Source organism: Balaenoptera borealis, assembly GCF_965194805.1.
Source record: "Balaenoptera borealis genome assembly, chromosome: 3".
Classification (NCBI taxonomy): domain Eukaryota; kingdom Metazoa; phylum Chordata; class Mammalia; order Artiodactyla; family Balaenopteridae; genus Balaenoptera; species Balaenoptera borealis.
The window spans coordinates 128,927,108-128,952,750 of record NC_138866.1 but is presented as its reverse complement, the minus strand read 5'-3'; positions in this window follow the sequence as shown (position 1 = coordinate 128,952,750).

Below are 25,643 nucleotides of genomic sequence, written 5' to 3'. Positions count from 1 at the left end.
TCTGAGGAAAACCTAATATCTAACGGCACATCTTGGGGTGCTTGAATACCTACCATCCTGAGTTATCCACGACCACGCTCGGGGACATGGGCCCGCCTCACTTTTTCCAGTTCTTCTTAGCACCTCCAGTCATCAGAGCACACGAAGGTCTTCTTGTTTGTGCCGACGGCCAGCCTTTCCCAGCAACTGCACCTGAGAAGTGGACAGAAATCACCGAGGCTTCATAAGTGGACCGGTGTCCTCACAGGACATGATCCATAAAAACAGTTACCTGGCCTTGAGCTCTGAAACTGCTTCCCAAGGACCTCTAACCCTTACCGAGAATTGACTGCATGTCTGATAGTACGACTGCAGGAAGTTACGCACATATGTTGGCCGGTGTCTGAGAGGCTGTATGTGTGTGTTCACACGTGTGGGCGTGTGTGACTGTGACTGCGCATGCAGACATGCTTGTGGGTTCCTCTGTGTGCCGCAGCATACGCGTCTTGGTCTCTGTGTGTCCCTATGGCCCTGTGAAGAGGAGTCCAACAATAAAAGAAATAGTTTATACACAGCACCCTGGTTAGACCCCTAACTGAAAGGAGGAAGAATCCTGTCAGCTTTAAGAGGCCGCAGACACACTTTGACCCCCAGGGGCTGTTGAAATAGTCCACGGACTCCCGCTCTCCTACAGCCACGCCTTCTGACCAAAACACAAAGCCTCGACGAGACCTGCCTCCGGGCCTTGGCTGTGACATCGACATGCACCTCGAGACTCTGTCAGCTACCAGTATATCTGATGGGCATTTGGGGTCACTCGCAGCACTTCCGGAAGCAAGGGAACTCCCATGGTCGGGCCGACACCGACCGGCAGCTGTCTACTGCCAAGATGCAGTCTGAAAACACTCAAGGGGCTAACGAACGTGGGCCCACGTGCCACTTCTCGCCAACTAGGCCTAATCACTTTCCATTGACCCGTGGGAATGCCCACCACAGGAAGTGGTGGGCTTCAGCCACCATGACCCATGTCGGATCCCCACGGCGGAAACTAGTCCACATTCCCAGCCACGTCTCAGGCAGCTCCCATCTTGAATGTTCGCGGCCCTGACCCCTAAGGAAACGCTCAAACCCTTGAAAGCCTCGTCCTACATGCCCTCCTCCAGCCCACAGGGCGACACGACCCTACTGGAAACCACAAACATCTTCAGAACACGGGAACACTGAACACCAGGGAAGACAGACCGCAAGCCTGTCTCCTTCGTTGATGCTGATCCCACACCATGCATCCTGGAAATTCTCCACTGCCACAGTGACACTACCGAGTAACTCACAGTGATCAAAGGCATGGTCCCCGAGGACCACAGACAGACTTTCAATGGAAGACCTCTGCCATGCGAGGGAACTTGGAAGCCTGAAAGGGAACAGTGGCTGGCCACGGCAGCACAGCAGGCATGGCAATGGGGCCCCCATCTCTGCCCCACCAATGGACTGCTCCAGATAAACCTCTGGCTGTTCGAAAGGCCTGCGTGCTACACCGGCCGGTCGCGTCATTCCCCCACGGGAGAAACACTTTCGCTTTACACATTGCCAAACAAGGGAACAAAGCGGCCAAAGGGGATGTTCGCATAACTCAACTACCTGCAAGGAGGCCGGCACAGACGCCTCACCGTGTCGATCTTCTCTACTTCCCGCAAGACACCCTTTGGGTGTCATTCCTCGGGCAACGGGATCGCAACTCTACACAGCTTACCTACCTCAACTCACCCACTTGAACTGCCAAAGCCATCCGCTCCATAGGCAGCTTATGCCAGCCCATCACGAACAAGACACATTCGTGGGAAGCCGAGGCCAGCGCCTGCAACCCAATGATGACAACCCATCCCACGACATCACACAGGACCTTTCCTCATGATACCTTACCTTTCTCTCCAGGCCAGCAGCCACCACCCAGGCTGAAATGCTTCACTCGATCCACACCCCACTCCACGAAGATCCACTTAGCGCCAACAGTGTGCCGGCAACTTCAGCAGAGGAGCTGACAGGGGCAGCACTGAGGCCTAAACCATCAGCCCCCTTCCGCCATCGCCCAACTCCAGCCCACGCCCGCCCACTGCTCCAGCCACACGGGGCAGTCAAGAACCTCACTGCACGAAACACAACAACACAGAGGGCCACAGGCCTGGCCTGAGGCTCCAGGCTCCAACCAGGGAAGCTTGCTCATGTTGGCTTCCATAATCGACCTTGGAAGCGGCATGCACAAAGTGTGATCCTGTCCAAAAATCACCTCTCCAAGATGCAAGCTTACTGGGTCTATACCAGAACACACTCCGACCCTGAAGACTAGCAGGAAAGCCTGCCCTCTTGCATTCCCTCAACGGCCTTTTAGCAGGGACCGGGGATTCATAGATGACCCAGCTTATGGGCAGACATGGTCGACCCTCAGACAGGAGCCCCTCCAATGCTGGAGCCCTTAGTGGGGTTTGCATGCCTGTCAGCAGGGGACGTTGGCCCTCACTCCTAACTGTCCCATACTCCCGAGACAGGAAACGTGCTGGACCTCAGTTTCGATGAGGAGACGGTAGAGCGTTCTCACTCATTTTGTTCAGATTTTCCAAGGAATGCATACAAGGGTGTCATCATCGATCCAAGCACATGCTGGGACGCTGCAGAACACAAAAGGGAAGGCCTTGGGTCTCTGCAGAGGAGCCATGACCTGGAAGTACTCCAACTGCCTGGGGAATCCACAGTCCTCAGGCCACTCAGCAAGACCAACAATCAATCCACCCTTGCAACCATTGGGCCCATCTGTGGAAATCCTAATATCCAGTGGCACATCTTAGTATGGGTGAATGCCTACCGTCCTGAGCTATCCACAGCCTTGCTCGGCAACGTGCACCCGCCCCACTTTGTCCAGTTCTCCTTAGCATATCCAGTCATCAGACAACGCGAAGGTCTTCTTCTCTTTGCCGACAGCCAGCCTTACTCTGCAACTGCACCTGAGAAGTGGACAGAAATCAGGCAGGTTTCTGAATTGCACAAGGGTCCTCAGAGAACATGATTTTTGGGAACACTTAACCTGGGCGTGAGCCTGGAACCTGCTTCCCAAGTACCACTATCCCTTACCGAAACCTGATTGTGTGTCTCACAGCACGACTGAAGGAAGTTACGCACGTACATTGCTCGGTGTGTGAGACGCTGTATGTGTGTATTCACACGTGTGGGCGTGTGTGACTGTGACTGTGCACGAGGATGCGTTTGTGGATACCTGTGTGTGCCGCTAAACACGCGTCTTGGTCTCTGGGTGTCCCTGTGGCCCTCTGCAGACGCCTCTAACAGTAAACGTCATAGTTTATACACAGCACCCTGGTTGGACCCCCAACTGAAAGGAGAAAGACCCCTGTCAGCTTCATGAGGCCACATGCGAACTTTGAACCCCAGGCTGTCAAAATAGGCCACAGACTCCCGCTCTCCCACAGCCACGCCTTCTGACCAAAGCACAAAGACTGGACGAGACCTCCCTCCCGGCCGTGGGTGTCACACCTATGTGGACCTGGAGATCCTGCCACCTACCACCACATCTGATGTGCCCTTGGGGTCACTCCCAGTGCTCCCGGAAGCAAGGTAACCTCCCATGGGCAGGCTGACACCGACCTGCAGTTGCCGACAGGCAAGATGCAGCCTGGCACTTCTCAAGGGGTTAACGGACTTCGGCCCAAGTGTCTCATCTCGCCACCTAGACCAAATCACTTCCCATGACCCCGTGGGAATGCCCTCAATGGGAAGTGTTGGGCTTCAGCAACCATGACACAGGTTGGAACCCCACAGCGGAAATTAGGCCACCTTCCCGGACACGTATAGGCAAGCTTCCAACTGGTAGGCTTTGCGGCCCTGACCACTGAGGAAACGCTCAAACGCTACACAGCCTCGTCCTAAGTGCCCTCCTCCTGCCTGCAGGGCGACTCGACTCTACTTGAAGCCACAGACATCATGTGAACACGGAGACACTGAACAGCAGGGAAGACACACCGCAAGCCTGTCTGCTTTGATGACGCCCACCCCACCCCATGCATCCTGGCAATTCTCCACTGCCACAGCGACACTACCGAGGCACTCACAGTGATCAAAGGCACTGTCCCCGACGACCACAGACAGACTTTCAACGGAAAACCTTTGCCACACGAGGGGACCTGGAAACTTGAAAGGGCACAGTGGCTGTCCACGACAGTGCGCCTGGCGTCGCAACAGTGCCCCCACCTCTGTCCCCACAACGGACTGCTCCAGGTAAACCTCTGGCTGTTCGCAAGCCGAGTCATGCCCCCCCGGGAGAAGCACTTTCGCTTTACACATTCCCAAACAAGGTAACAAAGAGGCCAAAGGGGATGTTCGCATAACTAAACATCCTCCAAGGAGGCCAGCAGAGACGCGTCACCATGTCAATCTTCTTTACGTCTCGCAAGACACCCTTTGGGTGTCTTTCCTCTGGCAATGGGATTCCAACTCTACACAGGTTACCTACCTCACCTCATCCACTTGAACTGCCAAAGCCTTCCCCTCCATAGGCAGCTGATGCCAGCCAATCACGAACATGACACATCCTTGGGAAGCCGAGGCCAGCACCTGCAACCCAATTATGATAGCCTATTCCACGACATCACAAAGGACATGTCCTCATCTTCCCTTCCCTTCCTGTACGGGCCATCAGTGATCCACGCAGGTTTCAATTCAGCACTCATTCCTCTCCCCACTCCACGATGACCCACTTGGCATCAACACTGTGCCGGGAGTTAAAGTAGAGAAGCAAACAAGGGCAGCAGCGAGGCCTAATCCATCAGCCCCTTTCCGCCGATGCCCAACCGAGCTCACCCCTGCCCATTGCTCCAGCCTCACTAGGCACTCAAGAAGCTCACCGTGAAAAACGCAAGAACAGGGAGTGCCACAGGCCTGGCCTGAGGTTCCAGGCACCAACCAGGGACGCTTGCTCATCTTGGCTTCCAGAATCAACCCCCAAAATGGCATGCATGAAGCGTGATCCTGGCCAAAACTCACCTCCCAACTGCAAGCTAACTGGGCCTAGACCAGCACACACTCTGACTCTTAAGACCAGCAGGAGAGCCTGCCCCCTCGCATTCCCTCAACAGCCATTCAGCAGGGACCCGGGATTCACAGATAACACAGCTTATGTGCAGACACGGTCAACCCTCAGACAGGAGCCCCTCCAATACTGGAGTCCTTGGTGGTGTTTGCATGCATGTCAGCGGAAGACGCTGGCCCTCATTCCTAACTGTCCTCTCCCCCTGAGAGAGGAAACGTGCTGAACCTCAGTTTCGATGACGAGACGGTAGAGTGTTCTCACTCATTTGGCTCAGATTTTCCAAGGAATGCATGCAAGGGTGTCATCATCAATCCAAGCACATGCTGGGACGCTGCAGAACACAACCGGAGTCTGCGCGGGACTCTGTACAGGAGCCATGAGCCTGGGCTACCCCAAAAGCCTGGAGAATCCACAGCCCTCAGGCCACTCAGCAAGGGGAACAATCAATCCACTCTTGCAGCCATTGGGCCCGTCTGAGGAAAACCTAATATCTAACGGCACATCTTGGGGTGCTTGAATACCTACCATCCTGACTTATCCACGACCACGCTCGGGGACATGGGCCCGCCTCACTTTTTCCAGTTCTTCTTAGCACCTCCAGTCATCAGAGCACACGAAGGTCTTCTTGTTTGTGCCGACGGCCAGCCTTTCCCAGCAACTGCACCTGAGAAGTGGACAGAAATCACCGAGGCTTCATAAGTGGACCGGTGTCCTCACAGGACATGATCCATAAAAACAGTTACCTGGCCTTGAGCTCTGAAACTGCTTCCCAAGGACCTCTAACCCTTACCGAGAATTGACTGCATGTCTGATAGTACGACTGCAGGAAGTTACGCACATATGTTGGCCGGTGTCTGAGAGGCTGTATGTGTGTGTTCACACGTGTGGGCGTGTGTGACTGTGACTGCGCATGCGGACATGCTTGTGGGTTCCTCTGTGTGCCGCTGCATACGCGTCTTGGTCTCTGTGTGTCCCTATGGCCCTGTGAAGAGGAGTCCAACAATAAAAGAAATAGTTTATACACAGCACCCTGGTTAGACCCCTAACTGAAAGGAGGAAGAATCCTGTCAGCTTTAAGAGGCCGCAGACACACTTTGACCCCCAGGGGCTGTTGAAATAGTCCACGGACTCCCGCTCTCCTACAGCCACGCCTTCTGACCAAAACACAAAGCCTCGACGAGACCTGCCTCCGGGCCTTGGCTGTGACATCGACATGCACCTCGAGACTCTGTCAGCTACCAGTATATCTGATGGGCATTTGGGGTCACTCGCAGCACTTCCGGAAGCAAGGGAACTCCCATGGTCGGGCCGACACCGACCGGCAGCTGTCTACTGCCAAGATGCAGTCTGAAAACACTCAAGGGGCTAACGAACGTGGGCCCACGTGCCACTTCTCGCCAACTAGGCCTAATCACTTTCCATTGACCCGTGGGAATGCCCACCACAGGAAGTGGTGGGCTTCAGCCACCATGACCCATGTCGGATCCCCACGGCGGAAACTAGTCCACATTCCCAGCCACGTCTCAGGCAGCTCCCATCTTGAATGTTCGCGGCCCTGACCCCTAAGGAAACGCTCAAACCCTTGAAAGCCTCGTCCTACATGCCCTCCTCCAGCCCACAGGGCGACACGACCCTACTGGAAACCACAAACATCTTCAGAACACGGGAACACTGAACACCAGGGAAGACAGACCGCAAGCCTGTCTCCTTCGTTGATGCTGATCCCACACCATGCATCCTGGAAATTCTCCACTGCCACAGTGACACTACCGAGTAACTCACAGTGATCAAAGGCATGGTCCCCGAGGACCACAGACAGACTTTCAATGGAAGACCTCTGCCATGCGAGGGAACTTGGAAGCCTGAAAGGGAACAGTGGCTGGCCACGGCAGCACAGCAGGCATGGCAATGGGGCCCCCATCTCTGCCCCACCAATGGACTGCTCCAGATAAACCTCTGGCTGTTCGAAAGGCCTGCGTGCTACACCGGCCGGTCGCGTCATTCCCCCACGGGAGAAACACTTTCGCTTTACACATTGCCAAACAAGGGAACAAAGCGGCCAAAGGGGATGTTCGCATAACTCAACTACCTGCAAGGAGGCCGGCACAGACGCCTCACCGTGTCGATCTTCTCTACTTCCCGCAAGACACCCTTTGGGTGTCATTCCTCGGGCAACGGGATCGCAACTCTACACAGCTTACCTACCTCAACTCACCCACTTGAACTGCCAAAGCCATCCGCTCCATAGGCAGCTTATGCCAGCCCATCACGAACAAGACACAGTCGTGGGAAGCCGAGGCCAGCGCCTGCAACCCAATGATGACAACCCATCCCACGACATCACACAGGACCTTTCCTCATGATACCTTACCTTTCTCTCCAGGCCAGCAGCCACCACCCAGGCTGAAATGCTTCACTCGATCCACACCCCACTCCACGAAGATCCACTTAGCGCCAACAGTGTGCCGGCAACTTCAGCAGAGGAGCTGACAGGGGCAGCACTGAGGCCTAAACCATCAGCCCCCTTCCGCCATCGCCCAACTCCAGCCCACGCCCGCCCACTGCTCCAGCCACACGGGGCAGTCAAGAACCTCACTGCACGAAACACAACAACACAGAGGGCCACAGGCCTGGCCTGAGGCTCCAGGCTCCAACCAGGGAAGCTTGCTCATGTTGGCTTCCATAATCGACCTTGGAAGCGGCATGCACAAAGTGTGATCCTGTCCAAAAATCACCTCTCCAAGATGCAAGCTTACTGGGTCTATACCAGAACACACTCCGACCCTGAAGACTAGCAGGAAAGCCTGCCCTCTTGCATTCCCTCAACGGCCTTTTAGCAGGGACCGGGGATTCATAGATGACCCAGCTTATGGGCAGACATGGTCGACCCTCAGACAGGAGCCCCTCCAATGCTGGAGCCCTTAGTGGGGTTTGCATGCCTGTCAGCAGGGGACGTTGGCCCTCACTCCTAACTGTCCCATACTCCCGAGACAGGAAACGTGCTGGACCTCAGTTTCGATGAGGAGACGGTAGAGCGTTCTCACTCATTTTGTTCAGATTTTCCAAGGAATGCATACAAGGGTGTCATCATCGATCCAAGCACATGCTGGGACGCTGCAGAACACAAAAGGGAAGGCCTTGGGTCTCTGCAGAGGAGCCATGACCTGGAAGTACTCCAACTGCCTGGGGAATCCACAGTCCTCAGGCCACTCAGCAAGACCAACAATCAATCCACCCTTGCAACCATTGGGCCCATCTGTGGAAATCCTAATATCCAGTGGCACATCTTAGTATGGGTGAATGCCTACCGTCCTGAGCTATCCACAGCCTTGCTCGGCAACGTGCACCCGCCCCACTTTGTCCAGTTCTCCTTAGCATATCCAGTCATCAGACAACGCGAAGGTCTTCTTCTCTTTGCCGACAGCCAGCCTTACTCTGCAACTGCACCTGAGAAGTGGACAGAAATCAGGCAGGTTTCTGAATTGCACAAGGGTCCTCAGAGAACATGATTTTTGGGAACACTTAACCTGGGCGTGAGCCTGGAACCTGCTTCCCAAGTACCACTATCCCTTACCGAAACCTGATTGTGTGTCTCACAGCACGACTGAAGGAAGTTACGCACGTACATTGCTCGGTGTGTGAGACGCTGTATGTGTGTATTCACACGTGTGGGCGTGTGTGACTGTGACTGTGCACGAGGATGCGTTTGTGGATACCTGTGTGTGCCGCTAAACACGCGTCTTGGTCTCTGGGTGTCCCTGTGGCCCTCTGCAGACGCCTCTAACAGTAAACGTCATAGTTTATACACAGCACCCTGGTTGGACCCCCAACTGAAAGGAGAAAGACCCCTGTCAGCTTCATGAGGCCACATGCGAACTTTGAACCCCAGGCTGTCAAAATAGGCCACAGACTCCCGCTCTCCCACAGCCACGCCTTCTGACCAAAGCACAAAGACTGGACGAGACCTCCCTCCCGGCCGTGGGTGTCACACCTATGTGGACCTGGAGATCCTGCCACCTACCACCACATCTGATGTGCCCTTGGGGTCACTCCCAGTGCTCCCGGAAGCAAGGTAACCTCCCATGGGCAGGCTGACACCGACCTGCAGTTGCCGACAGGCAAGATGCAGCCTGGCACTTCTCAAGGGGTTAACGGACTTCGGCCCAAGTGTCTCATCTCGCCACCTAGACCAAATCACTTCCCATGACCCCGTGGGAATGCCCTCAATGGGAAGTGTTGGGCTTCAGCAACCATGACACAGGTTGGAACCCCACAGCGGAAATTAGGCCACCTTCCCGGACACGTATAGGCAAGCTTCCAACTGGTAGGCTTTGCGGCCCTGACCACTGAGGAAACGCTCAAACGCTACACAGCCTCGTCCTAAGTGCCCTCCTCCTGCCTGCAGGGCGACTCGACTCTACTTGAAGCCACAGACATCATGTGAACACGGAGACACTGAACAGCAGGGAAGACACACCGCAAGCCTGTCTGCTTTGATGACGCCCACCCCACCCCATGCATCCTGGCAATTCTCCACTGCCACAGCGACACTACCGAGGCACTCACAGTGATCAAAGGCACTGTCCCCGACGACCACAGACAGACTTTCAACGGAAAACCTTTGCCACACGAGGGGACCTGGAAACTTGAAAGGGCACAGTGGCTGTCCACGACAGTGCGCCTGGCGTCGCAACAGTGCCCCCACCTCTGTCCCCACAAGGGACTGCTCCAGGTAAACCTCTGGCTGTTCGCAAGCCGAGTCATGCCCCCCCCGGGAGAAGCACTTTCGCTTTACACATTCCCAAACAAGGTAACAAAGAGGCCAAAGGGGATGTTCGCATAACTAAACATCCTCCAAGGAGGCCAGCAGAGACGCGTCACCATGTCAATCTTCTTTACGTCTCGCAAGACACCCTTTGGGTGTCTTTCCTCTGGCAATGGGATTCCAACTCTACACAGGTTACCTACCTCACCTCATCCACTTGAACTGCCAAAGCCTTCCCCTCCATAGGCAGCTGATGCCAGCCAATCACGAACATGACACATCCTTGGGAAGCCGAGGCCAGCACCTGCAACCCAATTATGATAGCCTATTCCACGACATCACAAAGGACATGTCCTCATCTTCCCTTCCCTTCCTGTACGGGCCATCAGTGATCCACGCAGGTTTCAATTCAGCACTCATTCCTCTCCCCACTCCACGATGACCCACTTGGCATCAACACTGTGCCGGGAGTTAAAGTAGAGAAGCAAACAAGGGCAGCAGCGAGGCCTAATCCATCAGCCCCTTTCCGCCGATGCCCAACCGAGCTCACCCCTGCCCATTGCTCCAGCCTCACTAGGCACTCAAGAAGCTCACCGTGAAAAACGCAAGAACAGGGAGTGCCACAGGCCTGGCCTGAGGTTCCAGGCACCAACCAGGGACGCTTGCTCATCTTGGCTTCCAGAATCAACCCCCAAAATGGCATGCACGAAGCGTGATCCTGGCCAAAACTCACCTCCCAACTGCAAGCTAACTGGGCCTAGACCAGCACACACTCTGACTCTTAAGACCAGCAGGAGAGCCTGCCCCCTCGCATTCCCTCAACAGCCATTCAGCAGGGACCCGGGATTCACAGATAACACAGCTTATGTGCAGACACGGTCAACCCTCAGACAGGAGCCCCTCCAATACTGGAGTCCTTGGTGGTGTTTGCATGCATGTCAGCGGAAGACGCTGGCCCTCATTCCTAACTGTCCTCTCCCCCTGAGAGAGGAAACGTGCTGAACCTCAGTTTCGATGACGAGACGGTAGAGTGTTCTCACTCATTTGGCTCAGATTTTCCAAGGAATGCATGCAAGGGTGTCATCATCAATCCAAGCACATGCTGGGACGCTGCAGAACACAACCGGAGTCTGCGCGGGACTCTGTACAGGAGCCATGAGCCTGGGCTACCCCAAAAGCCTGGAGAATCCACAGCCCTCAGGCCACTCAGCAAGGGGAACAATCAATCCACTCTTGCAGCCATTGGGCCCGTCTGAGGAAAACCTAATATCTAACGGCACATCTTGGGGTGCTTGAATACCTACCATCCTGAGTTATCCACGACCACGCTCGGGGACATGGGCCCGCCTCACTTTTTCCAGTTCTTCTTAGCACCTCCAGTCATCAGAGCACACGAAGGTCTTCTTGTTTGTGCCGACGGCCAGCCTTTCCCAGCAACTGCACCTGAGAAGTGGACAGAAATCACCGAGGCTTCATAAGTGGACCGGTGTCCTCACAGGACATGATCCATAAAAACAGTTACCTGGCCTTGAGCTCTGAAACTGCTTCCCAAGGACCTCTAACCCTTACCGAGAATTGACTGCATGTCTGATAGTACGACTGCAGGAAGTTACGCACATATGTTGGCCGGTGTCTGAGAGGCTGTATGTGTGTGTTCACACGTGTGGGCGTGTGTGACTGTGACTGCGCATGCAGACATGCTTGTGGGTTCCTCTGTGTGCCGCAGCATACGCGTCTTGGTCTCTGTGTGTCCCTATGGCCCTGTGAAGAGGAGTCCAACAATAAAAGAAATAGTTTATACACAGCACCCTGGTTAGACCCCTAACTGAAAGGAGGAAGAATCCTGTCAGCTTTAAGAGGCCGCAGACACACTTTGACCCCCAGGGGCTGTTGAAATAGTCCACGGACTCCCGCTCTCCTACAGCCACGCCTTCTGACCAAAACACAAAGCCTCGACGAGACCTGCCTCCGGGCCTTGGCTGTGACATCGACATGCACCTCGAGACTCTGTCAGCTACCAGTATATCTGATGGGCATTTGGGGTCACTCGCAGCACTTCCGGAAGCAAGGGAACTCCCATGGTCGGGCCGACACCGACCGGCAGCTGTCTACTGCCAAGATGCAGTCTGAAAACACTCAAGGGGCTAACGAACGTGGGCCCACGTGCCACTTCTCGCCAACTAGGCCTAATCACTTTCCATTGACCCGTGGGAATGCCCACCACAGGAAGTGGTGGGCTTCAGCCACCATGACCCATGTCGGATCCCCACGGCGGAAACTAGTCCACATTCCCAGCCACGTCTCAGGCAGCTCCCATCTTGAATGTTCGCGGCCCTGACCCCTAAGGAAACGCTCAAACCCTTGAAAGCCTCGTCCTACATGCCCTCCTCCAGCCCACAGGGCGACACGACCCTACTGGAAACCACAAACATCTTCAGAACACGGGAACACTGAACACCAGGGAAGACAGACCGCAAGCCTGTCTCCTTCGTTGATGCTGATCCCACACCATGCATCCTGGAAATTCTCCACTGCCACAGTGACACTACCGAGTAACTCACAGTGATCAAAGGCATGGTCCCCGAGGACCACAGACAGACTTTCAATGGAAGACCTCTGCCATGCGAGGGAACTTGGAAGCCTGAAAGGGAACAGTGGCTGGCCACGGCAGCACAGCAGGCATGGCAATGGGGCCCCCATCTCTGCCCCACCAATGGACTGCTCCAGATAAACCTCTGGCTGTTCGAAAGGCCTGCGTGCTACACCGGCCGGTCGCGTCATTCCCCCACGGGAGAAACACTTTCGCTTTACACATTGCCAAACAAGGGAACAAAGCGGCCAAAGGGGATGTTCGCATAACTCAACTACCTGCAAGGAGGCCGGCACAGACGCCTCACCGTGTCGATCTTCTCTACTTCCCGCAAGACACCCTTTGGGTGTCATTCCTCGGGCAACGGGATCGCAACTCTACACAGCTTACCTACCTCAACTCACCCACTTGAACTGCCAAAGCCATCCGCTCCATAGGCAGCTTATGCCAGCCCATCACGAACAAGACACAGTCGTGGGAAGCCGAGGCCAGCGCCTGCAACCCAATGATGACAACCCATCCCACGACATCACACAGGACCTTTCCTCATGATACCTTACCTTTCTCTCCAGGCCAGCAGCCACCACCCAGGCTGAAATGCTTCACTCGATCCACACCCCACTCCACGAAGATCCACTTAGCGCCAACAGTGTGCCGGCAACTTCAGCAGAGGAGCTGACAGGGGCAGCACTGAGGCCTAAACCATCAGCCCCCTTCCGCCATCGCCCAACTCCAGCCCACGCCCGCCCACTGCTCCAGCCACACGGGGCAGTCAAGAACCTCACTGCACGAAACACAACAACACAGAGGGCCACAGGCCTGGCCTGAGGCTCCAGGCTCCAACCAGGGAAGCTTGCTCATGTTGGCTTCCATAATCGACCTTGGAAGCGGCATGCACAAAGTGTGATCCTGTCCAAAAATCACCTCTCCAAGATGCAAGCTTACTGGGTCTATACCAGAACACACTCCGACCCTGAAGACTAGCAGGAAAGCCTGCCCTCTTGCATTCCCTCAACGGCCTTTTAGCAGGGACCGGGGATTCATAGATGACCCAGCTTATGGGCAGACATGGTCGACCCTCAGACAGGAGCCCCTCCAATGCTGGAGCCCTTAGTGGGGTTTGCATGCCTGTCAGCAGGGGACGTTGGCCCTCACTCCTAACTGTCCCATACTCCCGAGACAGGAAACGTGCTGGACCTCAGTTTCGATGAGGAGACGGTAGAGCGTTCTCACTCATTTTGTTCAGATTTTCCAAGGAATGCATACAAGGGTGTCATCATCGATCCAAGCACATGCTGGGACGCTGCAGAACACAAAAGGGAAGGCCTTGGGTCTCTGCAGAGGAGCCATGACCTGGAAGTACTCCAACTGCCTGGGGAATCCACAGTCCTCAGGCCACTCAGCAAGACCAACAATCAATCCACCCTTGCAACCATTGGGCCCATCTGTGGAAATCCTAATATCCAGTGGCACATCTTAGTATGGGTGAATGCCTACCGTCCTGAGCTATCCACAGCCTTGCTCGGCAACGTGCACCCGCCCCACTTTGTCCAGTTCTCCTTAGCATATCCAGTCATCAGACAACGCGAAGGTCTTCTTCTCTTTGCCGACAGCCAGCCTTACTCTGCAACTGCACCTGAGAAGTGGACAGAAATCAGGCAGGTTTCTGAATTGCACAAGGGTCCTCAGAGAACATGATTTTTGGGAACACTTAACCTGGGCGTGAGCCTGGAACCTGCTTCCCAAGTACCACTATCCCTTACCGAAACCTGATTGTGTGTCTCACAGCACGACTGAAGGAAGTTACGCACGTACATTGCTCGGTGTGTGAGACGCTGTATGTGTGTATTCACACGTGTGGGCGTGTGTGACTGTGACTGTGCACGAGGATGCGTTTGTGGATACCTGTGTGTGCCGCTAAACACGCGTCTTGGTCTCTGGGTGTCCCTGTGGCCCTCTGCAGACGCCTCTAACAGTAAACGTCATAGTTTATACACAGCACCCTGGTTGGACCCCCAACTGAAAGGAGAAAGACCCCTGTCAGCTTCATGAGGCCACATGCGAACTTTGAACCCCAGGCTGTCAAAATAGGCCACAGACTCCCGCTCTCCCACAGCCACGCCTTCTGACCAAAGCACAAAGACTGGACGAGACCTCCCTCCCGGCCGTGGGTGTCACACCTATGTGGACCTGGAGATCCTGCCACCTACCACCACATCTGATGTGCCCTTGGGGTCACTCCCAGTGCTCCCGGAAGCAAGGTAACCTCCCATGGGCAGGCTGACACCGACCTGCAGTTGCCGACAGGCAAGATGCAGCCTGGCACTTCTCAAGGGGTTAACGGACTTCGGCCCAAGTGTCTCATCTCGCCACCTAGACCAAATCACTTCCCATGACCCCGTGGGAATGCCCTCAATGGGAAGTGTTGGGCTTCAGCAACCATGACACAGGTTGGAACCCCACAGCGGAAATTAGGCCACCTTCCCGGACACGTATAGGCAAGCTTCCAACTGGTAGGCTTTGCGGCCCTGACCACTGAGGAAACGCTCAAACGCTACACAGCCTCGTCCTAAGTGCCCTCCTCCTGCCTGCAGGGCGACTCGACTCTACTTGAAGCCACAGACATCATGTGAACACGGAGACACTGAACAGCAGGGAAGACACACCGCAAGCCTGTCTGCTTTGATGACGCCCACCCCACCCCATGCATCCTGGCAATTCTCCACTGCCACAGCGACACTACCGAGGCACTCACAGTGATCAAAGGCACTGTCCCCGACGACCACAGACAGACTTTCAACGGAAAACCTTTGCCACACGAGGGGACCTGGAAACTTGAAAGGGCACAGTGGCTGTCCACGACAGTGCGCCTGGCGTCGCAACAGTGCCCCCACCTCTGTCCCCACAAGGGACTGCTCCAGGTAAACCTCTGGCTGTTCGCAAGCCGAGTCATGCCCCCCCCGGGAGAAGCACTTTCGCTTTACACATTCCCAAACAAGGTAACAAAGAGGCCAAAGGGGATGTTCGCATAACTAAACATCCTCCAAGGAGGCCAGCAGAGACGCGTCACCATGTCAATCTTCTTTACGTCTCGCAAGACACCCTTTGGGTGTCTTTCCTCTGGCAATGGGATTCCAACTCTACACAGGTTACCTACCTCACCTCATCCACTTGAACTGCCAAAGCCTTCCCCTCCATAGGCAGCTGATGCCAGCCAATCACGAACATGACACATCCTTGGGAAGCCGAGGCCAGCACCTGCAACCCAATTATGATAGCCTATTCCACGACATCACAAAGGACATGTCCTCATCTTCCCTTCCCTTCCTGTACGGGCCATCAGTGATCCACGCAGGTTTCAATTCAGCACTCATTCCTCTCCCCACTCCACGATGACCCACTTGGCATCAACACTGTGCCGGGAGTTAAAGTAGAGAAGCAAACAAGGGCAGCAGCGAGGCCTAATCCATCAGCCCCTTTCCGCCGATGCCCAACCGAGCTCACCCCTGCCCATTGCTCCAGCCTCACTAGGCACTCAAGAAGCTCACCGTGAAAAACGCAAGAACAGGGAGTGCCACAGGCCTGGCCTGAGGTTCCAGGCACCAACCAGGGACGCTTGCTCATCTTGGCTTCCAGAATCAACCCCCAAAATGGCATGCACGAAGCGTGATCCTGGCCAAAACTCACCTCCCAACTGCAAGCTAACTGGGCCTAGACCAGCACACACTCTGACTCTTAAGACCAGCAGGAGAGCCTGCCCCCTCGCATTCCCTCAACAGCCATTCAGCAGGGACCCGGGATTCACAGATAACACAGCTTATGTGCAGACACGGTCAACCCTCAGACAGGAGCCCCTCCAATACTGGAGTCCTTGGTGGTGTTTGCATGCATGTCAGCGGAAGACGCTGGCCCTCATTCCTAACTGTCCTCTCCCCCTGAGAGAGGAAACGTGCTGAACCTCAGTTTCGATGACGAGACGGTAGAGTGTTCTCACTCATTTGGCTCAGATTTTCCAAGGAATGCATGCAAGGGTGTCATCATCAATCCAAGCACATGCTGGGACGCTGCAGAACACAACCGGAGTCTGCGCGGGACTCTGTACAGGAGCCATGAGCCTGGGCTACCCCAAAAGCCTGGAGAATCCACAGCCCTCAGGCCACTCAGCAAGGGGAACAATCAATCCACTCTTGCAGCCATTGGGCCCGTCTGAGGAAAACCTAATATCTAACGGCACATCTTGGGGTGCCTGAATACCTACCATCCTGAGTTATCCACGACCACGCTCGGGGACATGGGCCCGCCTCACTTTTTCCAGTTCTTCTTAGCACCTCCAGTCATCAGAGCACACGAAGGTCTTCTTGTTTGTGCCGACGGCCAGCCTTTCCCAGCAACTGCACCTGAGAAGTGGACAGAAATCACCGAGGCTTCATAAGTGGACCGGTGTCCTCACAGGACATGATCCATAAAAACAGTTACCTGGCCTTGAGCTCTGAAACTGCTTCCCAAGGACCTCTAACCCTTACCGAGAATTGACTGCATGTCTGATAGTACGACTGCAGGAAGTTACGCACATATGTTGGCCGGTGTCTGAGAGGCTGTATGTGTGTGTTCACACGTGTGGGCGTGTGTGACTGTGACTGCGCATGCGGACATGCTTGTGGGTTCCTCTGTGTGCCGCTGCATACGCGTCTTGGTCTCTGTGTGTCCCTATGGCCCTGTGAAGAGGAGTCCAACAATAAAAGAAATAGTTTATACACAGCAACCTGGTTAGACCCCTAACTGAAAGGAGAAAGAATCCTGTCAGCTTTAAGAGGCCGCAGACACACTTTGACCCCCAGGGGCTGTTGAAATAGTCCACGGACTCCCGCTCTCCTACAGCCACGCCTTCTGACCAAAACACAAAGCCTCGACGAGACCTGCCTCCGGGCCTTGGCTGTGACATCGACATGCACCTCGAGACTCTGTCAGCTACCAGTATATCTGATGGGCATTTGGGGTCACTCGCAGCACTTCCGGAAGCAAGGGAACTCCCATGGTCGGGCCGACACCGACCGGCAGCTGTCTACTGCCAAGATGCAGTCTGAAAACACTCAAGGGGCTAACGAACGTGGGCCCACGTGCCACTTCTCGCCAACTAGGCCTAATCACTTTCCATTGACCCGTGGGAATGCCCACCACAGGAAGTGGTGGGCTTCAGCCACCATGACCCATGTCGGATCCCCACGGCGGAAACTAGTCCACATTCCCAGCCACGTCTCAGGCAGCTCCCATCTTGAATGTTCGCGGCCCTGACCCCTAAGGAAACGCTCAAACCCTTGAAAGCCTCGTCCTACATGCCCTCCTCCAGCCCACAGGGCGACACGACCCTACTGGAAACCACAAACATCTTCAGAACACGGGCACACTGAACACCAGGGAAGACAGACCGCAAGCCTGTCTCCTTCGTTGATGCTGATCCCACACCATGCATCCTGGAAATTCTCCACTGCCACAGTGACACTACCGAGTAACTCACAGTGATCAAAGGCATGGTCCCCGAGGACCACAGACAGACTTTCAATGGAAGACCTCTGCCATGCGAGGGAACTTGGAAGCCTGAAAGGGAACAGTGGCTGGCCACGGCAGCACAGCAGGCATGGCAATGGGGCCCCCATCTCTGCCCCACCAATGGACTGCTCCAGATAAACCTCTGGCTGTTCGAAAGGCCTGCGTGCTACACCGGCCGGTCGCGTCATTCCCCCACGGGAGAAACACTTTCGCTTTACACATTGCCAAACAAGGGAACAAAGCGGCCAAAGGGGATGTTCGCATAACTCAACTACCTGCAAGGAGGCCGGCACAGACGCCTCACCGTGTCGATCTTCTCTACTTCCCGCAAGACACCCTTTGGGTGTCATTCCTCGGGCAACGGGATCGCAACTCTACACAGCTTACCTACCTCAACTCACCCACTTGAACTGCCAAAGCCATCCGCTCCATAGGCAGCTTATGCCAGCCCATCACGAACAAGACACAGTCGTGGGAAGCCGAGGCCAGCGCCTGCAACCCAATGATGACAACCCATCCCACGACATCACACAGGACCTTTCCTCATGATACCTTACCTTTCTCTCCAGGCCAGCAGCCACCACCCAGGCTGAAATGCTTCACTCGATCCACACCCCACTCCACGAAGATCCACTTAGCGCCAACAGTGTGCCGGCAACTTCAGCAGAGGAGCTGACAGGGGCAGCACTGAGGCCTAAACCATCAGCCCCCTTCCGCCATCGCCCAACTCCAGCCCACGCCCGCCCACTGCTCCAGCCACACGGGGCAGTCAAGAACCTCACTGCACGAAACACAACAACACAGAGGGCCACAGGCCTGGCCTGAGGCTCCAGGCTCCAACCAGGGAAGCTTGCTCATGTTGGCTTCCATAATCGACCTTGGAAGCGGCATGCACAAAGTGTGATCCTGTCCAAAAATCACCTCTCCAAGATGCAAGCTTACTGGGTCTATACCAGAACACACTCCGACCCTGAAGACTAGCAGGAAAGCCTGCCCTCTTGCATTCCCTCAACGGCCTTTTAGCAGGGACCGGGGATTCATAGATGACCCAGCTTATGGGCAGACATGGTCGACCCTCAGACAGGAGCCCCTCCAATGCTGGAGCCCTTAGTGGGGTTTGCATGCCTGTCAGCAGGGGACGTTGGCCCTCACTCCTAACTGTCCCATACTCCCGAGACAGGAAACGTGCTGGACCTCAGTTTCGATGAGGAGACGGTAGAGCGTTCTCACTCATTTTGTTCAGATTTTCCAAGGAATGCATACAAGGGTGTCATCATCGATCCAAGCACATGCTGGGACGCTGCAGAACACAAAAGGGAAGGCCTTGGGTCTCTGCAGAGGAGCCATGACCTGGAAGTACTCCAACTGCCTGGGGAATCCACAGTCCTCAGGCCACTCAGCAAGACCAACAATCAATCCACCCTTGCAACCATTGGGCCCATCTGTGGAAATCCTAATATCCAGTGGCACATCTTAGTATGGGTGAATGCCTACCGTCCTGAGCTATCCACAGCCTTGCTCGGCAACGTGCACCCGCCCCACTTTGTCCAGTTCTCCTTAGCATATCCAGTCATCAGACAACGCGAAGGTCTTCTTCTCTTTGCCGACAGCCAGCCTTACTCTGCAACTGCACCTGAGAAGTGGACAGAAATCAGGCAGGTTTCTGAATTGCACAAGGGTCCTCAGAGAACATGATTTTTGGGAACACTTAACCTGGGCGTGAGCCTGGAACCTGCTTCCCAAGTACCACTATCCCTTACCGAAACCTGATTGTGTGTCTCACAGCACGACTGAAGGAAGTTACGCACGTACATTGCTCGGTGTGTGAGACGCTGTATGTGTGTATTCACACGTGTGGGCGTGTGTGACTGTGACTGTGCACGAGGATGCGTTTGTGGATACCTGTGTGTGCCGCTAAACACGCGTCTTGGTCTCTGGGTGTCCCTGTGGCCCTCTGCAGACGCCTCTAACAGTAAACGTCATAGTTTATACACAGCACCCTGGTTGGACCCCCAACTGAAAGGAGAAAGACCCCTGTCAGCTTCATGAGGCCACATGCGAACTTTGAACCCCAGGCTGTCAAAATAGGCCACAGACTCCCGCTCTCCCACAGCCACGCCTTCTGACCAAAGCACAAAGACTGGACGAGACCTCCCTCCCGGCCGTGGGTGTCACACCTATGTGGACCTGGAGATCCTGCCACCTACCACCACATCTGATGTGCCCTTGGGGTCACTCCCAGTGCTCCCGGAAGCAAGGTAACCTCCCATGGGCAGGCTGACACCGACCTGCAGTTGCCGACAGGCAAGATGCAGCCTGGCACTTCTCAAGGGGTTAACGGACTTCGGCCCAAGTGTCTCATCTCGCCACCTAGACCAAATCACTTCCCATGACCCCGTGGGAATGCCCTCAATGGGAAGTGTTGGGCTTCAGCAACCATGACACAGGTTGGAACCCCACAGCGGAAATTAGGCCACCTTCCCGGACACGTATAGGCAAGCTTCCAACTGGTAGGCTTTGCGGCCCTGACCACTGAGGAAACGCTCAAACGCTACACAGCCTCGTCCTAAGTGCCCTCCTCCTGCCTGCAGGGCGACTCGACTCTACTTGAAGCCACAGACATCATGTGAACACGGAGACACTGAACAGCAGGGAAGACACACCGCAAGCCTGTCTGCTTTGATGACGCCCACCCCACCCCATGCATCCTGGCAATTCTCCACTGCCACAGCGACACTACCGAGGCACTCACAGTGATCAAAGGCACTGTCCCCGACGACCACAGACAGACTTTCAACGGAAAACCTTTGCCACACGAGGGGACCTGGAAACTTGAAAGGGCACAGTGGCTGTCCACGACAGTGCGCCTGGCGTCGCAACAGTGCCCCCACCTCTGTCCCCACAAGGGACTGCTCCAGGTAAACCTCTGGCTGTTCGCAAGCCGAGTCATGCCCCCCCCGGGAGAAGCACTTTCGCTTTACACATTCCCAAACAAGGTAACAAAGAGGCCAAAGGGGATGTTCGCATAACTAAACATCCTCCAAGGAGGCCAGCAGAGACGCGTCACCATGTCAATCTTCTTTACGTCTCGCAAGACACCCTTTGGGTGTCTTTCCTCTGGCAATGGGATTCCAACTCTACACAGGTTACCTACCTCACCTCATCCACTTGAACTGCCAAAGCCTTCCCCTCCATAGGCAGCTGATGCCAGCCAATCACGAACATGACACATCCTTGGGAAGCCGAGGCCAGCACCTGCAACCCAATTATGATAGCCTATTCCACGACATCACAAAGGACATGTCCTCATCTTCCCTTCCCTTCCTGTACGGGCCATCAGTGATCCACGCAGGTTTCAATTCAGCACTCATTCCTCTCCCCACTCCACGATGACCCACTTGGCATCAACACTGTGCCGGGAGTTAAAGTAGAGAAGCAAACAAGGGCAGCAGCGAGGCCTAATCCATCAGCCCCTTTCCGCCGATGCCCAACCGAGCTCACCCCTGCCCATTGCTCCAGCCTCACTAGGCACTCAAGAAGCTCACCGTGAAAAACGCAAGAACAGGGAGTGCCACAGGCCTGGCCTGAGGTTCCAGGCACCAACCAGGGACGCTTGCTCATCTTGGCTTCCAGAATCAACCCCCAAAATGGCATGCACGAAGCGTGATCCTGGCCAAAACTCACCTCCCAACTGCAAGCTAACTGGGCCTAGACCAGCACACACTCTGACTCTTAAGACCAGCAGGAGAGCCTGCCCCCTCGCATTCCCTCAACAGCCATTCAGCAGGGACCCGGGATTCACAGATAACACAGCTTATGTGCAGACACGGTCAACCCTCAGACAGGAGCCCCTCCAATACTGGAGTCCTTGGTGGTGTTTGCATGCATGTCAGCGGAAGACGCTGGCCCTCATTCCTAACTGTCCTCTCCCCCTGAGAGAGGAAACGTGCTGAACCTCAGTTTCGATGACGAGACGGTAGAGTGTTCTCACTCATTTGGCTCAGATTTTCCAAGGAATGCATGCAAGGGTGTCATCATCAATCCAAGCACATGCTGGGACGCTGCAGAACACAACCGGAGTCTGCGCGGGACTCTGTACAGGAGCCATGAGCCTGGGCTACCCCAAAAGCCTGGAGAATCCACAGCCCTCAGGCCACTCAGCAAGGGGAACAATCAATCCACTCTTGCAGCCATTGGGCCCGTCTGAGGAAAACCTAATATCTAACGGCACATCTTGGGGTGCTTGAATACCTACCATCCTGAGTTATCCACGACCACGCTCGGGGACATGGGCCCGCCTCACTTTTTCCAGTTCTTCTTAGCACCTCCAGTCATCAGAGCACACGAAGGTCTTCTTGTTTGTGCCGACGGCCAGCCTTTCCCAGCAACTGCACCTGAGAAGTGGACAGAAATCACCGAGGCTTCATAAGTGGACCGGTGTCCTCACAGGACATGATCCATAAAAACAGTTACCTGGCCTTGAGCTCTGAAACTGCTTCCCAAGGACCTCTAACCCTTACCGAGAATTGACTGCATGTCTGATAGTACGACTGCAGGAAGTTACGCACATATGTTGGCCGGTGTCTGAGAGGCTGTATGTGTGTGTTCACACGTGTGGGCGTGTGTGACTGTGACTGCGCATGCAGACATGCTTGTGGGTTCCTCTGTGTGCCGCAGCATACGCGTCTTGGTCTCTGTGTGTCCCTATGGCCCTGTGAAGAGGAGTCCAACAATAAAAGAAATAGTTTATACACAGCACCCTGGTTAGACCCCTAACTGAAAGGAGGAAGAATCCTGTCAGCTTTAAGAGGCCGCAGACACACTTTGACCCCCAGGGGCTGTTGAAATAGTCCACGGACTCCCGCTCTCCTACAGCCACGCCTTCTGACCAAAACACAAAGCCTCGACGAGACCTGCCTCCGGGCCTTGGCTGTGACATCGACATGCACCTCGAGACTCTGTCAGCTACCAGTATATCTGATGGGCATTTGGGGTCACTCGCAGCACTTCCGGAAGCAAGGGAACTCCCATGGTCGGGCCGACACCGACCGGCAGCTGTCTACTGCCAAGATGCAGTCTGAAAACACTCAAGGGGCTAACGAACGTGGGCCCACGTGCCACTTCTCGCCAACTAGGCCTAATCACTTTCCATTGACCCGTGGGAATGCCCACCACAGGAAGTGGTGGGCTTCAGCCACCATGACCCATGTCGGATCCCCACGGCGGAAACTAGTCCACATTCCCAGCCACGTCTCAGGCAGCTCCCATCTTGAATGTTCGCGGCCCTGACCCCTAAGGAAACGCTCAAACCCTTGAAAGCCTCGTCCTACATGCCCTCCTCCAGCCCACAGGGCGACACGACCCTACTGGAAACCACAAACATCTTCAGAACACGGGAACACTGAACACCAGGGAAGACAGACCGCAAGCCTGTCTCCTTCGTTGATGCTGATCCCACACCATGCATCCTGGAAATTCTCCACTGCCACAGTGACACTACCGAGTAACTCACAGTGATCAAAGGCATGGTCCCCGAGGACCACAGACAGACTTTCAATGGAAGACCTCTGCCATGCGAGGGAACTTGGAAGCCTGAAAGGGAACAGTGGCTGGCCACGGCAGCACAGCAGGCATGGCAATGGGGCCCCCATCTCTGCCCCACCAATGGACTGCTCCAGATAAACCTCTGGCTGTTCGAAAGGCCTGCGTGCTACACCGGCCGGTCGCGTCATTCCCCCACGGGAGAAACACTTTCGCTTTACACATTGCCAAACAAGGGAACAAAGCGGCCAAAGGGGATGTTCGCATAACTCAACTACCTGCAAGGAGGCCGGCACAGACGCCTCACCGTGTCGATCTTCTCTACTTCCCGCAAGACACCCTTTGGGTGTCATTCCTCGGGCAACGGGATCGCAACTCTACACAGCTTACCTACCTCAACTCACCCACTTGAACTGCCAAAGCCATCCGCTCCATAGGCAGCTTATGCCAGCCCATCACGAACAAGACACAGTCGTGGGAAGCCGAGGCCAGCGCCTGCAACCCAATGATGACAACCCATCCCACGACATCACACAGGACCTTTCCTCATGATACCTTACCTTTCTCTCCAGGCCAGCAGCCACCACCCAGGCTGAAATGCTTCACTCGATCCACACCCCACTCCACGAAGATCCACTTAGCGCCAACAGTGTGCCGGCAACTTCAGCAGAGGAGCTGACAGGGGCAGCACTGAGGCCTAAACCATCAGCCCCCTTCCGCCATCGCCCAACTCCAGCCCACGCCCGCCCACTGCTCCAGCCACACGGGGCAGTCAAGAACCTCACTGCACGAAACACAACAACACAGAGGGCCACAGGCCTGGCCTGAGGCTCCAGGCTCCAACCAGGGAAGCTTGCTCATGTTGGCTTCCATAATCGACCTTGGAAGCGGCATGCACAAAGTGTGATCCTGTCCAAAAATCACCTCTCCAAGATGCAAGCTTACTGGGTCTATACCAGAACACACTCCGACCCTGAAGACTAGCAGGAAAGCCTGCCCTCTTGCATTCCCTCAACGGCCTTTTAGCAGGGACCGGGGATTCATAGATGACCCAGCTTATGGGCAGACATGGTCGACCCTCAGACAGGAGCCCCTCCAATGCTGGAGCCCTTAGTGGGGTTTGCATGCCTGTCAGCAGGGGACGTTGGCCCTCACTCCTAACTGTCCCATACTCCCGAGACAGGAAACGTGCTGGACCTCAGTTTCGATGAGGAGACGGTAGAGCGTTCTCACTCATTTTGTTCAGATTTTCCAAGGAATGCATACAAGGGTGTCATCATCGATCCAAGCACATGCTGGGACGCTGCAGAACACAAAAGGGAAGGCCTTGGGTCTCTGCAGAGGAGCCATGACCTGGAAGTACTCCAACTGCCTGGGGAATCCACAGTCCTCAGGCCACTCAGCAAGACCAACAATCAATCCACCCTTGCAACCATTGGGCCCATCTGTGGAAATCCTAATATCCAGTGGCACATCTTAGTATGGGTGAATGCCTACCGTCCTGAGCTATCCACAGCCTTGCTCGGCAACGTGCACCCGCCCCACTTTGTCCAGTTCTCCTTAGCATATCCAGTCATCAGACAACGCGAAGGTCTTCTTCTCTTTGCCGACAGCCAGCCTTACTCTGCAACTGCACCTGAGAAGTGGACAGAAATCAGGCAGGTTTCTGAATTGCACAAGGGTCCTCAGAGAACATGATTTTTGGGAACACTTAACCTGGGCGTGAGCCTGGAACCTGCTTCCCAAGTACCACTATCCCTTACCGAAACCTGATTGTGTGTCTCACAGCACGACTGAAGGAAGTTACGCACGTACATTGCTCGGTGTGTGAGACGCTGTATGTGTGTATTCACACGTGTGGGCGTGTGTGACTGTGACTGTGCACGAGGATGCGTTTGTGGATACCTGTGTGTGCCGCTAAACACGCGTCTTGGTCTCTGGGTGTCCCTGTGGCCCTCTGCAGACGCCTCTAACAGTAAACGTCATAGTTTATACACAGCACCCTGGTTGGACCCCCAACTGAAAGGAGAAAGACCCCTGTCAGCTTCATGAGGCCACATGCGAACTTTGAACCCCAGGCTGTCAAAATAGGCCACAGACTCCCGCTCTCCCACAGCCACGCCTTCTGA